This window comes from Zalophus californianus, chromosome 2, assembly GCF_009762305.2.
Source record: "Zalophus californianus isolate mZalCal1 chromosome 2, mZalCal1.pri.v2, whole genome shotgun sequence".
Taxonomy (NCBI): domain Eukaryota; kingdom Metazoa; phylum Chordata; class Mammalia; order Carnivora; family Otariidae; genus Zalophus; species Zalophus californianus.
The window spans coordinates 133995474-134012254 of record NC_045596.1 but is presented as its reverse complement, the minus strand read 5'-3'; the positions used below and the strand labels follow the sequence as shown (position 1 = coordinate 134012254).

The following is a 16781-nucleotide window of genomic DNA, read 5'->3' as shown; positions in this document are numbered from 1 at the left end:
AAATCAAAACCACAATGAGATACCATTTCACACCTGATACTAGATGTGAGATACTAAGATCGTTATAATTAAAAATATATATATAGCAAGTGTTAAAGAGGATAGAGAACTTGGAACCCTTGTTATTTTGCTGGTGGGAGTATAAAATGGTGCAGTCACTGCAGAAAACAGATTGGTGCTTCATCAAAAAGCTATACAGAGTAACCATATGACCCAGCAATCCCACTCCTAGCTAAATACTCAATAGTACTGAAAACAAGGACTCAAACAGATTATTTGTACATCAAAGTTGACTACAGCATTATGCACAAGAGCCAAAAGGTGGAAACAACACAAGTGTTCATCAACAGATTAATATTTAAACAAAATGTGATAAATACATACATTGGGAACCATAGAAAGGACTGAAGTTCTGATACATGCTACAGCCTGGATCAGCCTTGAAAGCATTCTGCTAAACGCAGTAAGCCAGTCACAAAATGACAAATATAAGATTCTACTTATAAGAAATATATAGAACAGGCAAATTTATAAGGACAGAAAGTAGACTACAGATTACTGGGGGTTATAGGAATGCTTAATGGTTACAGAGTTTCTGTTTGGAGCCATGGAACATAAACTTTGGAAACAGGTAGCGGTTATGTTTGCACAAGCGTGATTGTAATTAATGCCACTGAATCATACAGTTTAAATAGTTAAAATGGCAGGGGTACCTGGCTGGCTCAGTAGGAAGAGCATGGGACTCTTGATCTCAGGGTAGTGAGTTCAAACCTCACATTGGGTATAAAGATTACTAAAAAATAAGTAAATAAACTTAAAAAAATAAGTAAATAAACTTTAAAAAATAATTAAAATGGCATATTTTATGTAAGGATAAAGAGGTTGAGTTTCTTGGCAAAAATTCAGGCAGGGCCTGAATAACAAAAAGTGGGAACACTACCACTTTGACCAAATAAGAGCAAATCTTAGGGACAAAGAAAGAGTTCACTTTGATGACAGAATTATACCACTGACAAGCCTTGAACCAATCTCTTTTCTACGTTAATTAGCAATGAAGTGAGAGAAGTTGTGGGTAAAAGTTGAACCAGTAAGAAATGGGGAAAAGGTAAACAAATATTACTGAAATATTTTTGAAAAGTCAATTACACCTACATTTTTCTTTCACCCAACATTAACTACATTTTATTTTATCCCTGGCCGTAAATTAGAGGGGTAATGCCATGCTAGCCCCATCTCCACAATTCGGCCTCCCATTCCTCTTCCAAATACTCACTGGACACATACAACAGAGTCTATATATAAACTCTATTATCAATACAGAGCTCACTAAATACAGTCCCTATTCTTACAGAGGTTGTATGTAAGAACGTACGTATCTTCTACAAAAGATGAGCACACAGGAAGTTGTAAATACAGACAGAATAGTAAGTGCCATGAGTTTAACAAAAAGAATGTCATATTTGCTTCCTACAGTTGCATCTCAAAACCAAAATAGATGTGTAGAACTTCCGAGTTAGAAAATCATATCATACAGGGCCTCTTGGCATTTTTTTCTTCAATTTCACAGCTGAAAGTATGCCATAACCTAAGCTACTACAGTCAAGGTCCTCAAACATTTAGAAAAAGGCCCCCAAATGATAATATGTATGACCAATGCATTCCTACTTTCCCCATAAGAACTGTCTCTCCAGTTCAATTTTCCTTTCACAATTGAAGAAACTAAGCCAACCTATCTGAGGGAAGGTTAAATGAGATACCTGAAAGGACAATCAGATTCCATGATAACAGGATTCTGTCCTCCTACAAGGACCCTACCCTCTCTCTTGCTTTCTGCTATACCCCGCCTTCCGCATTCCATAACATGAAATCTAGTCTTTGGTAAGCTTGACATTTATGAGGAATAATTACCAGACCTCCTCAGGAATATTGCTACAGTGTATCACATTTACCCATAAAAGCACAAACCCAACAACCAATGGAGAGCAAAGCTTTGTTAAAAGGTAGGTTCTCAGAGGCTGGCTAGGCTCACTCACTGCCTAGTTGAGTGAGAAAAAGACAAATCAGCTCTTGTAATTCAGAAAGCAATTCAAATTCAGCAAAATTACAAAAGACCATCAAGAGCTTGAGGGTTACCCTGGAATAGTCAAAGATTTGAATGTCCAATCTATAAAAACCAAGCGTCTGCAGGCAGCTGCTGCCAGAACTTCAACTAGTAGAACATCTGCTTCTTTGAAATGGCACTCATGATACCACACACCACAATAAACAATGACATTTTTAAAGTTTAAACTTAATTCTTTAAAGTCACGTAGCATATTTTTAAACTTTGAATTACGTTATTTTTAAAAACTGTCTTCTGATAATTTCAGTCCGTGTATATGCATAAATATGAATACAAATGCATAATAACTTTCAAAATCAAGAAAGATGTGGGTAACAGTTATCAATGAGACTTGGCCTGAATATTTAAAAACTTGTTAGCCCTTTCTATACTAGATACCAGCCTTTCACAAGAGGCCATGAAGTCAGAAAGAAAGAGATAGGGAGATAGGAAGAAGTACGCTCTGTGTGTTTTAAGAATGCTGATAGTCTTCTGGTTCTACGCAGTGTGAAAATTTAATTACTCCCACCTATTTTAAATTCTTCTAAAACTGTTCTGTATGAATACACTGTACAGTTTGGCTTTCAACTGTTAACCTCAATGTAATTTCAGAATGTCCTTATAATCTTACATTAAATAACCAAAGATGACAACTAAAAGTGATGCAGGTTCACTTTTGGTCAATCTATTGGTTCTCTGAGCTATTAAAAAGAAAAAAAAGTTAAGCTCACACAAATGATTACGGAAAAGACCACTTACAGTATAACAAGCAGATTATTCCTAAATGCTCATGTTCCCTAAGTATAACTAATTTATGAATGGTTGCTCCCAAAACAGTTTAACAATCCCGATTTTCATTCCCATTAAGTTTCTGTATAGAACAAATTTAAAATTAAGAATTACAAATTGTTCTAAAATTGAAATAAGCTAACTTCAGTACTTTTACAGGTGCAAAATGCAATGACTTTATAGTACTAAAAATACGCAGACAAAAAATTACTGTAAGTAATTCGTCTTCTACATAATGTAAAATAGAGAAAATTTTAATAGCCTGATAAACCTTCTTTCAAGTTCAAGACTCAACCAGAAAGCACAAATGGTTGAAAATATAAAGGCTTGGGGCGCCCGGGTGGCTCAGTTGTTAAGCGTCTGCCTTCGGCTCAGGTCATGATCCCAGGGTCCCAGGATCGAGCCCCACATTGGGCTCCCCACTCCACGGGAAGCCTGTTTCTCCCTCTCCCACTCTCCCTGCTCGTGTTCCCTCTCTCGCTGTATCTATCTCCGTCAAATGTATAAATAAAATCTTAAAAAAATTATAGAAAATATAAAGGCTTACCTAGTTTTCATAAATACCTTTGGTAATAATACACCAGACAGGGTATTGAGGGATCTTACTCTGGTAAGGCCGTCCTGTCTTAACTTGCTGTGACCACATTTTCCCCACCCAAGTTGAGTCAAGCGCACTTTCCACCAGTGTAAGTTTCCACGAAAGGCAGTTGCTGAATACAGAAGCTTCTTCTAACAGTGTCCCTAAACTTGCCCTTTGTATGGGCCTCCACATTCTTGTTGTACGTCAGAACTACTCAGTGGAATGCAATTCCTCAGTATTGGAATGTAAACTTACTCATGTCAGGCTATACCCAGCGAGGGAATACACAGCAATCAAACTGAGATTATACTGGTGGGCAATCCCAATCTATAAAATGATTTAAAATGTAATACTCCAAGATACCAATTTTTCATACCTATTTCTAAGTAGTTACTAAACTGCACTGAAAAACTTACCATAAAAATGCATTCAATCTTCTTAAATATTTTGCCCTCACTCATTAGTTTAACCAAAAGGGAAAAAAAAAAAGGTAACAGCTATTTAAAACAAAAACATATACACACCAAGTATACATATAAGTTACATGTGTGTGTAAACTACAAATTGTTTCTAAAGCATGGCCTTTAACAAGCTCATATTTCAGAAGTAACTATTTGGAAAACTACATACACACTTAAGAGCCTCTAAATTTCTTTCGAGGTTCATTTAGAAAAGTTCTAACAATCCTCACCCTGTACAAATTAACGGGGGCGGACTGCTCCACAGCAAATCTCAACATTTAACCTTTGCTTAAAAGAGAGCAACAAGAAAAAAATTACAAGCGAAGGCCTCATAAGCTGTGTCTTCTCCTCTGTCCATTTCTCAGCAGCCTGTTGTCTACTCAACGACGGGAAAAGTACTAAACATTTGCTATTAGTACTATTAACATTTTAATTCATTTAAAAATAAAAAAAATCTAACCTGCACTGTCTTCATATCTTTGAAGCACCAGTAACAGCAATAGCGCTGCCACCTTCTATAGGAGCTCTTTTCTCTGCAGCAGTGAGCACTCCCCATTTCCCTGTGTGTTTTCTCTCAGTGAGTCCATGCGGCTGTAGCTTGTGCAGAAAGCCAACATTCCTTCTGAAGGCTAATTTCCTGCTTCGATGACCCACCCACCCCTCCTGGCTGCAGTTATGTGTTACGCATGTTGTATGGGCACTGTTTCCGCATACCAGCCTCATGACCTCAGCGGCTGCCTGACAGACGCTCTTTATCAATTTCTATTAATTCATTATCTACTCTCTTGTAAGTCAAGGGCAAGTAGGGAAATCTGCAGTGTCTGCTCTCCTAGGAGTCTTCAAGGTCAAATGCTTAGATGTGCTCAGCAGCGCAATTTTGTTATTAGAATTTATCTAAGCTGTACTACACACATTGCTCTCCACCAAAGGGAGGCTGAATTGTATACCCCGCTTGAGGGATTATCATGGAAAAAACTAGCATACATTTAAATCAAAACAATGTGGGAAAAGTTGAAAGAGGCTGCTTTTGGTCTTGCTTATCCCTTCAAGAGAAAAAAGGTGGATCTTACCTCAGCTGTACTGGGGTGGAGAGCAAGCAGTTTTTCTCTCTTGCCACAATCTAAACCAGCAAAGGACAGTGGTGTGATGATGACTACACTTTGGTAGTGTCTATGTCCTCGTGACCAAACTGCTACAGAACAGCTCAGCTAAATTGACCTGCTGCTATCAGTCTAAACAGTGGCACAAACAGGTCTCTGCTGATCACAGTGCTTTGTACACAGATGGCAGCTGATCAGTTTGTATAAACGTCATGGTCCACAACAGCTTTCCCCTTCAGCATATAGACACATGCCTTACCCAAAATGCCTTTGTTAAATGGTCACCATTTCATCCTGCAAAGCTCATCACGTACAAAGAAGCTTAGCTCTAACATCTTATTTAAAAATTACCTAATTTTCGTAAAATTCATTAAACAGGTAAAATAAACAATTACACTAAGAAATAACCAAACAGATCTATGTAACTTGTTAATGAGAAAAATGGTAGATGAATTCGTATGAATGATTCAGACTGGCCCTTCACCAGGAAGAAACTGAATGGTTCTCAAAAATCAAGCAAAGTCTCAACCATGCAGCTGATATTCTTTAAAGGCTTACACGAATGGCACCAAAACCTAGCCACTAAGCTCCCCAAAAATCTGGCATATACCATAAACGAAGCTGAAATAGTAGGTATGTCCTTGTAAGACAGGACCCGAAAACACAGGTCACTTGAGTAATATCATATTCGTAAAATTCTTAGAGGTTAAAAAAACACATTTACAAGAAAGGAAAAGCATAAACTCAAACCTATATGTAATTTCTTACAAAGATATCAGGTAATAAAATGTCAACTAATTTAATTCATCTGAATAAAATGTGGACATCTCTCATAAACCATATTTATTTTGTTTTACCTTGTTTTATAAGTACTTGTTCTAATTCTACCAATAAGTAGACAATCCTGGCAATATTGATTAATCTGTTTCAGATCTTCCCTTATAGACCGAAGTAGTAAAAACCTACTACTTATCAGCAAAAATAAAACACTTAGGAATAAATTTAATGAAGGATGCATATGGCCTGTACACTAAAAACTACAAAAGGATACTTAACCATGAGAAGGGAAATAATAGAAGATGTAAATAAATTATGAACTATACCATGTTCATGGTGTGGATGGCTTGATATTGCTGAGAATAAATCTTCCCAAACTGATCTATAGATTCAGTTCAAATCTAATCAAATCTGAACAAACATTTGACACTGACCAGCTGATTTTAAAACTTATATGAAAAAGTAAAGATATAAAAGAGCTAAAACAATTTTGATAAAGAACAAAGTTGGGGATTTATACTACGTGATTTCAAAAGCTACTATACAGCTACACAATTGAAGACAATGTGGTATTGGTATAAGAACTGACATGTAGATGAGGGCGCCTGGGTGGCTCGGCTGGTTAAGTGTTCGGACTCTTGATTTCAGCTCAGATCATGATTTCAGGGTACTGAGACAGATCCCTGCCTCCGGCTCCACCCTCAGCAGGGAGTTTGCCTGAGATTCTCTTTCTTCCTCTCCCTCCACCCTCCCACTCTTGGGCCCTCTCTCTCTCAGATAAATAAATAAATCTTTAAAAAATAGTTCACTTAATATATGTCAATCATACTTCAATAAAAAAAGTTCACTTAAATTAGATAATGATTATAAAACCTAGAAGACCCTATTCACAGATAACTCTTCATTCTGTGTTTCTGAAATTATATGTTAAAAATCAGATCAGGTGGGTGCCTGGGTGGCTCAGTTGGTTAAGCGATTGCCTTCGGCTCAGGTCATGATCCTGGAGTCCCGGGATCGAGTCCCACATTGGGCTCCCTGCTCGGCAGGGAGTCTGCTTCTCCCTCTGACCCTCTTCCCTCTCGTGCTCTCTATCTCTCATTCTCTCTCTCTCAAATAAATAAATAAAATCTAAAAAAAAAAATCAGATCAGGTGACAAAGTGGTAAACTGAAACGGTTTCAAGATTCTGAATAACAATTAAGTAATCATTACTTTAGACTATATAAATCATCTTGGCAGCAGCAGACCTCTGAGATATATATATATATATATAAAAATACATGTACAGGCACAGATATAAATATATTGTGTATTATATATGATTTAGAATGAAGTTTTCCTACTTGTAAAATTAAAGTATATTTTATTTGATGGTTTTTTAGATTCATCTTAATAAAGCAAAAAATAATAAAAATAAAACATAGGAAAGTGACAGATTTTGACCATTGCCTCAATATTTTAAATTATCTGAAAATGTTTAAATTAAGAAATAACATTATCTTAAAGCTGATAAACTAAGCAGTTTATAGCTATAAAACATAGAATAAGTCATCAATAAAAGACAAAGTAAAAATAATCTTGAAGTGTAGGACTAGAAAAAATTTAGATGAACGTATAACTAGGAAAATACAGTTACTTAATATTTATATAGATCTATAACATATGAACATGCAATACCAGAAATTATATTTTATATTTCATTGCAAAAAACACATAACCTCTATAAAGCCATAGATAAGTGGCAAAGTAAGAAACACCTAAGGAAATAAAAATTTTTTCATATTTTCAACTTACAGTTCAATCTTCTCATCAGTAATAAATACAGAAGGTAATTTTTAAGCACACATTACATTTATTTAAATTCTAATATAAAGATGGCAATACACATCTAAGCTATTACTTTATTTCAACTATCTTAATTCTTGAGGTACGTTTAAACAATTTCCAGTACACTGAAAAAATCAAGTGCAGTACCTAATATAAAGTCATTTTCTTTAACATTCAAATATATGATTGTTGCCTTTTATACATATATGTACGTATATACAATTTAACTCATAGTGAAATAGAAGGTCCCTGAACTATGATTAATTAGAAACCTTTATTTTAATAAATATATTCCAATTTCACCAAGTATAATTTGTTTCGTATCACAATCTTTTTCTTAGTAATAACATTCTTACTCCTATTTACTGTTAAGTGTTCCCAATACTGAAAGTATGCTTCTTTAAAAAAAAATTTTTAGTTGATACATATTTTAAGACACTTTGAATGCATACAGGTGAAATGGTAATTCACCCATTCCTCCAAACCAAGCCCCCCCACCCCAAATAACACAAATAGGGGTCGTGAGTTCATCACACTTAGCAATAGATAAGCAAATTCTGCTTTTTACAGAGAAAAATATTGTATTTCATTGACACACACATCAGACTTTAAAACCTTTATGAAATAAAATATTTACTTTTGCAACAGAACTCCAAACATCACTACATAGAAGGACATCTAGGGTGAACTCTCACACACTCATTTACGCCAAGGATCACAAATGACAAATTCCCTGACTAGAAGATTTCAAGCATCAGATGACCTGGGATATCATATCAATTATACTACAAATGAAAACATCAGAGTCCCTCTCTTTAAGGCTACTTACATTGTTAAGACACTACCAATGCCAATTTTCCAAGGACTATGAAAGCCTGCGCTTATATCTGTGAAGTTGTAGTTATAGCAACCAAATTCCCAACTTGATCCAGCAACTAAACTCCCTCTCTAGAGAATAGTTTTGCTCTGTGTATCAGGTATCCCATCAGAATATGATTTAAAAAGGGGTAGGGTTGGTCTAAAAAATGCTCAAAATCATGTTAGCTTTCCAAAATGAAGATGCTTCATCTTGAAGCAGAAAGTACAACTAATACCTAAAGGGGAACATTTTAATATAGTCCATTGTATCTCTTACATGTCTACTCTATTCCTTTAATTTAGACATCCACCTTATTTCAAATTTCACACAGGATATATTTGTATCAAGTGAAACTAAACTCTTCCCTCAATATTACCAGCTGTGGTCAAACCGAACTCACGTTTGTTTCTTAAATTTTATTTGCCTTATTTGGAACCCTATCCAGCATTTCCTCAAAAATCTTTAATATATCATCTTTACCTTATATGTGTGTGTCATGGGAATACCTGGACTCAAGTCAACTCTAGATACGACAAGTAGAAATTATAGATGATATAAGCCCTGAAGCAGCGTGAATAAGCTGAAGAAGAGTATGATCCTAGGGCTGAGGGAAAAGAATGATCTGGCAACGAAAAATAATGAACAAACTAAGAGAATGTGAGGGGAAACTAAAAAGCAAATGTAGCAGAGACTGCTGATGGTCCATTCCAATATCCACTCTCCTCCTCCTCCTCAGAAGGATATTTTTATATTATTATTTTTAGTGGGCACATTACAGAGCAAAATAAAAGACTACTTGTGTTAGACTCCTGGGTAACCTGAAGTGGCCATGTAAGTACCTCTGGACAACATGATATAAAAAGAAATGAAGTTTCAAGGAATCTGATGGGGATGGAAGTTAACTTTTTTGTTTTCCTGCCTTTCCTCCTGCTTCTAGTTCCTACTGCAGATATGACGGCTAGCATTCATCAACCATCCTCCGCTATGAACCGATGCTGAAATCGGCAGGTATGTGTAAGCAAGTAGAGAAGAAGAGTGAAAGCCTGTAACCTTTTCACATTGTGGAGCCACCAGACCATCACGGACCATCTACCTTTAGGGTTCTTTTGCGTGACCAAAAAAGTAGTTCTTGCTGTGTTTATGCAACTGTTTTATATAACCAAAACTAATTGTAACTAATGGAGTAAGCAAAACAATATTCAACAAGACACCATTTGCCCTTCTCCCCCTCCTTCTACACTCCTGCACAAACTGGCCAGAACCAACCTCTCATGAGCATCGCCAGACTCCCTCCTTCCATCGTGTTGCAGCCTCCTTCTTTTCTCAGACTTTTCATCTCGATACTAACCAGACTTTCAATACACCATAGGTTATTGAAAAGTTATTTCTAAAAGGGAAGATCTTAGCATAATATTGTTAAACTTTTTTAAAGGGCAAGTTAAAAATATAATCCTGAACCAATAGGATTCAACAAATATTTATGAAAGGGCTGTGATGTGCTAGGCACTGGGAAAGCAAAGATGAGTAACACAGCCCATGTCCTTCAAAAAATCTTACAGTTGAGTGTGGATAGGGAATGATTAATCCCTACAGGAGTACAAGGGTAGGACTCCCAGAGAAGAAAACATGCTGTTTTCACCAGCAGATGAAGAGGAGTGGGAGTGAAGTAGCCACAATGAGATGGACATTCCAACAGCGAGAATAGCCTGGCAAAGGTATGCTCAGACCACAACGATCGGCTTGGGTGTCTGGAGAGGGTAGAAGGAATAATGTAGGTTGGAGACATTTTGAGCTGCCCTAAACATATCACTAAGAAGTCTGGATTTTATCTGTTTGGCAGTTGATGGTCATTTAAGCTCATTATGCGAAGGATCAAGGAGAAAAATTCAGTGCTTTGAACAATGATATGGTGACACTATGGGAGAAATACTGAAGGCATATGGGGAGCTACTTTAATAGAGCAGGTGACACCTGAACAAAGCCACCGCCAGTGGGGATGGAGGCAGCTGATCTGATAGATACTGTCATTTCGAACTCTGAAGTGTTTGCTTAAAAAAAGGAAAAACAATTGTCAGGGGAGAAAAGAGAGGTCAAAACTGAGACCCACATTAATTTCTAGAGTAGGTGACAAACTATTTATTAAAGCCAGTATTAGAGACAGAAAAAGCAAGAAGTGAAGCACACTTGTAGGAGTTTGTTGCTTTCCATGTATGGTATCTAGAGTTCAAGGGACCTGGAGCAAATCCACGTAAGGAATGCGTGTTCCAAATACACCCTTACTCCTGCTTCCATCTCTCCCTTTACTGTATGCACTGACAAAGCACAAACCCCAGTGACACCCAACTACCCACCTTCTCCATGCCTGCCCCTACACAGCCAAAAGTAGCTAGGACATACACACGCACACATGCACACGCGCGCACACACACACACACACACACACACGCACACCTATGACCACAAATACCAAATGGGCACTCAACACTCCCTTTGTTTCACAACTTCTCTCTCTTTTGTCAAAACTCCTAAACACCCACTATCAAACTCCCAAATCTACCCAATGACCTATATAGCTTTTATCATCAGCTTGCAAAGAAGGTGAAGCTCTTTCACTCCTTCCAAAGCTAACACCTTCCCCATTGTGGGTCTCATCCACTTCTGCAATTACCTCTCCTCTTTCTGGTATCATCCATTTACCCCTCTCTACTGGATCCTTTCTATCAACATACAAATACATACTAGCATCTTCTAGTTTCACAGAAACAAACCTCTCTTTACCTCACAAACAACTCCCAGCCCCCACCCCATTTCCCTGCTCCTCTTCACAATGAAATTTCCTGTAACAATGAAATTTCTTTCACCAGTTCTTATTTTCCCATCGTCCCCCGCAACCAGCTCCACCACTTACTTCACTGTGACTGGTTCACTCAAGTCACCTATGACATACCAGTGGCTAAATCCAAAGGTCACATCTCTATTCTCACCTTGCTGAATCTCCTTGCAGCACCCGACAAGCTGACCTTCTCAAACACTTTTTATCTCTTGGCTTTGGTGACACACAGGCAGGATCCTGGTGTTTCAACACTATATTCTGGGTAGGCACACAGAGACAACTCAATGCTATTTTAGAATGAATAAGATAGAAGGATACGCATATTTAACTGAAGACAAGCAATTTAGGACAGAGGTCGATAGGACTCATTGATATTAATTAAGCATCAAGTTGAAGACTCTGTTAAAAGGATATAATAGCCTAGGGTACTGTTTGGTGCTAGAAATCAGTTCTAGTCATTATGCTCATCACTTTTGATAACCCTTTTGGTAAACAATTCTCCTAAGATATGAAGTTGTTAGGACACTATCCCTTGTAGTGATTAGGTTTAACAGGCTAACACTTTAAAAGAACAATACATTTATCACTGATTCTTGGTAGCTATCTGTTTAACTTAATCAATCTATGAAATAGAATGCTTGTGCAATCTCAATAAAGTATGTCAGTTTTGTTTTGTTTTTTTAAAGATTTATTTATGTATTTGAGAGAGAGAGAGAGAGAGAGAGAGAGAGAGAGTGCAAGCGTAGTGAGGGGGGGGCAGAAGGAGAGAGAATCCCAAGCAGACTCCACACTGAGCATGAGTCCTACTCGGGGCTTGCTCTCATGACCCCGAGATCATGACCTCCACCAAAACCAAGAATCATATGCTTAACCAACTGCACCACCCAGGCACCCCAAGATATGTCAGTTTTTTAAAAAACTGTCACTGGATTAGGTGTAGGCAAAACAACTACAGAAGACTGACAGGAAATAGTCAAGTCCAATAAGCCTGATACGCACACGTGCACACACACACACACACACACACACACACACACATTCATGCATATATGTGTATATTTTAATCTAATTATATATACAAGGTTATGTGTGTGTGTGTTTATATTTATAGATCAAATTGAACATTTTTAAGTTAAAATAGAAGTATGTTTCTGGGGTGCCTGGATGCCTCAGTGGGTTAGGTGTCTTGACTCTTGACTTCAGCTCAGGTCATGATCTCAGGGTCGTGAGATGGAGCCCTACCTCAGGCTCCAAGCTGAGCGTGGAGCCTGCTTAAGATTCTCCTTCTCCCTCTGCTTCTGCCCACCACCTCCCCAAGGTCTCTCTCTGTTTTTTTGTTCTGTTTTGTTTTTTAAAGTATGTTTCTATGATTCCCTGCCTAACCAACTATTTTCATTAACTGGCCATCTACAGACCCCAATCACCCGCTCCTGCAAAATAATGTGGTAATGGGCTGTATGAGACAATGTCTGAGATAAGTGGTTCTTATAACTTATTAGCCCTTACTAATTCTTCTATCATCCATTAACTTTAGAATATTCCAAATATGAATTAAATAAAATCTTATGGTTTCTTAGAAGAAAGGAAAGAAGAGAGGGAAGGAGGGAGAGACAATTTTTTCTTTTAAAGAAATAAACAACTTTTAGTAATACTGGCTATAAAGAAAACTTCTGAAAAACTTACATATCATGTCATTTGATCCTATTATAAGTTACTGATGTTTCCTCACGTGAGAAGGAAGGTATATAGAACCAATACATTACTTTAAAAACCCAATGAGGGCAGTTTTAAAATGAGTTAAAGTTTTTCTTTTTCTTTTCTTTTCTTCTTTTCCCATTCCTTCTTTAGTAAGCATGATTTCTCTTCCTTGCTTAATCTATGCTACCATTGTTGTGATTTGGCCAGTAACAGAAGGTAAATCTTACCTGTAATGTACAATTTCCAGAATTCTGATCCTCACCTTTCCTTCATACCATTTGGATACATTTCATGTCCAATTAAGTTCCATAACATGACTCACCAGTGAGTTATTTTTTTTTAAGATTTTATTTATTTGTTTGGCAGAGAGAAATACAGCAAGAGAGGGAACGCAAGCAGGGGGAATGGGAGAGGGAGAAGCAGGCTTCCCGCGGAGCAGGGAGCCCGATGCGGGGCTCGATCCCAGGACCCCGGGATCATGACCTGAGCTGAAGGCGGACACTTAACGACTGAGCCACCCAGGCGCCCCCAGTGAGTTATTTCTTAAAAGCCATATCCCATCTCCAATAAGTCATCATATGATTTATAACACATTTGTACTTTCAAGAATATGATTTTTCTAATCCTCTACAGATCTTTATATGAAATAAGGAATATTTAGTTGTGTTTTCAGTCCCTACCAGGTAATATTTCCATTGTTTCACCCTCTTCTATTATTGGAAAAAACTAGCAAGTTTCAGAGCAGTCAATTAACTTATCATGCAGCACTGGCAAGCAGGAAGTAGGCCTGTGATTTTTAAACTCAAGTAGCTCATTGTTTGTCATGTGAATCATAATGAGAATAGTATTTTAGCCTCTCAGAACTGATTAGTTAAATGTCTTGTTTCCCCACTTAGCCTCATTATAGCTGCCAGCTCTAACTTAAAATGTGATTATTGAGAGTACCATAGCATAATTTTAATTTTTAAATTGTGGATACATTTGGTATCAATGAAAGAGAAGTGCTACTTGTAAATGGACATAGCCAACATGATACAAATAAATGATGTGTGCATTTCTCCCAACCTCTCATCAATGTTTTGTGACACCTAACTTACCAACAATCCTAGCCTTTCCAACCAACTTATGCAGCTTTGTAAACCAGACCTCTCATTAATGCCACCATCGCCAGTGCTTTTGCAACTAGTTCACCCCCCGAAGTGCATGTCTGTTCTAGATAAATGATCCTATTCTTGTGCCTCCACCCAAGCTTTTGCTTATGTAGGAACTGTGGTCCTTCAATCCTATTTCTGTGCCATCACTCATGATCTTCACTATGTCCAGACTTCCTTTGCAACCACTATCCAAAAATCTAAATCATAAACTTAACTCAAAATTCACTTCCTTAAGAGCGACTCTTGATTACCACATACATTAAAACATCACTAATCTTGGAAGGGAATTTGCATTCTCTGTGGTCTTTGCTGTATCAACTTACACTGTATTATCTAATGACACCTAGGCAATTTTTTCATGTTTCATATAAAAACAGCCTCAACTCCCCAAGCGGATATCAAATTACGTGACAGCAGGGAGTAGACCATTTTGCTTCTTTTACAAACTCCATAGAGACCATACAGTAGGACTGAATGCCACTTTCAACTACTATTTGAAGTGACAGGGAAATATGCCTCATAATTTAAACTCTACCAAACCTACTTTAGAATGAGAAAGAATAACCCATAAATATGAAAAGGGCCTATGAACCAATCCTAAATTTTGATGGCATTTCAATGTTCAGCAGTTTAAATGGAAAGTGCTTTGCCAGTTATAGACATAACCTCTTACTATACTTCCAACGTACAGACTACTTCTCCCACTACGTCTGCTGCCTGACAACCTGGTAGTCTCTACCCTTCTTTCCCCAATTCCTCTGGCCCCCAGCTTTGATTACAACCCATTTCTTGGCATCTTCAAAGTTTCTAGACTATGGCTAGCTTGGGCTTATCTTTTCCTTCAAAGTTACAGCCCCTGATACAAAGTGAAGAGATTTGTTTACTAATTGCTCTGTATGTAAAAAAATATAGGAAGTTTTTAACTATCAGAGCAATAAAAATAGTACTTATGCTTAAATATGGTATCTATGATCATTTCTATTAAAAGGCCCTTCCTTGGAGGCTTCTATGATAAAATTGATTCTATTGAGAAAATTATGTTCAACATTTTAATAAAGTCGTTTTTTTCCCCAGGATTGTGATCAACGTGAACCCAAAGGAGAGTTTTATAACAACGTTTAAATATCTAGCATTCTGTTTTTTGCAAACAAATGTAAAATGATTGATAAATTACTAGAAAAATATTCCAACACTACGAGTTAATGTAGGTAAACTGTCTTCTTTTCTAACAATCCAAACAGCAAGTGAAAGTTCAGAGGCACAGTCTAAGGCTATCTTTATTATCTACATTAAAATGTTCAGCCTTTCAAAGAAGCCAGCAGCCAAAACACAACATACATATCAACCCAAGTTATTAAATTGTGATTTTACTACAAAGTAGGTCTCAGCATTCATAGGATGGGACAATTTTAAAAGTGAGAAAATGTCAAGTATATAACAATTTCTATTAAAGTTCCATAAATGTGCTGATTTAGATCACATTAGGACAATGAACATTATTAATATCTTTCTCCCATTATGTAGAATAATCGAAAGTATATTAAAAAAAGAACCACTTCTAAACCTGCAACTTTATATAAGACAATTTTCATCATTGCTTTCCAGCCTCACTGTTGTTGCAAATGATGCCTTTGAAAAAATTGGGGGGGGGGATTACTTCCTCAAAATATTTCACCACCCTTTGCCTGTCACTGTCTTAACAGATCAACTTACTATTACCGTGGACACCACCTGCACAACTCAGTGGCTACCACTGCTTTGCTTATAGGATTGGAAAACACATCCAGTTTACACTGTTTCTATATTCATCTGTGACAAATGTCCCCTCTGACATTTTCCTAAATGAAAATGAAAATAGCCCTTGCTGCTTTCCTAAATTACCCTTGCTCACTATCTTTCTGATCAAAGAAACTGAATTTATTTTAAATAAGACTTTAAGAAAAACATTACTATAAATCATACACTGCTTCAAGACTACAAATTTTACTCCAAATGAGAATTTAGCCCTATCTTAGGGCAACATTATATGTAACAACATTATAAATGACATTATAGCCACTTGTACAAATACCAGTGTTTCAAAAGGTGATACATTTCTAATAGATTTACAGTAAAGGTCATAAAAACATTTATACCACTTAAATTGCTTGAAATGGGAGTAAGTGGTCACTGATAGTCTCAAAGGAATTAAAAGACTCCATAAATGCTGTAACTTATCACAGAAAAAGATTCATGTTTCAACAATTACAGTAAAGGTATGCAACCGCAAGAACCTTTATCTATCTAAAAAGAAAACAAAATTTCTTTTTTAAAACCATAAAATGCTGATCTAAATGTCAACTGAGGAATTCAATAAAGCAAATGAAATCTGGAAGTCAAATGACAAATTTTTTGCATGTATATCATCCTTCTCACTTGATGATATCAGGTGTCAAAGCAATGTCATGAGAATTAGTTAAAAATATAAAAAAGTTTTTCGAAGTACTTTGATTCAAAACTAACTGTTCAGGGTAAATTAGCTGTCAAAATGAGTTGAAACTTTTAAGAGAATGAGCTGGTTACTTATTATATATACCAATAAACAATTTCCAGACGAACATGAT

At 36.7% G+C, this 16781-nt stretch overlaps 1 protein-coding gene across 13 annotated transcripts in view; it reads right to left on the bottom strand.

Annotated features, from left to right (window-relative positions):
* The window catches only part of RAPGEF2 (Rap guanine nucleotide exchange factor 2), a 235011-nt gene that overhangs the window by 117674 nt on the left and 100556 nt on the right, over window positions 1-16781 (bottom strand). The window contains exon 1 of one of the 13 annotated variants that reach the window (XM_027597888.2): window positions 4392-4411. The exons of the other annotated variants lie outside the window; for them this stretch is intronic. The gene's annotated coding sequence lies outside the window, so the exon portion shown is untranslated. Of the gene's footprint in view, window positions 1-4391; window positions 4412-16781 lie in introns of those variants that run through there. 13 annotated transcript variants of the gene reach the window in all.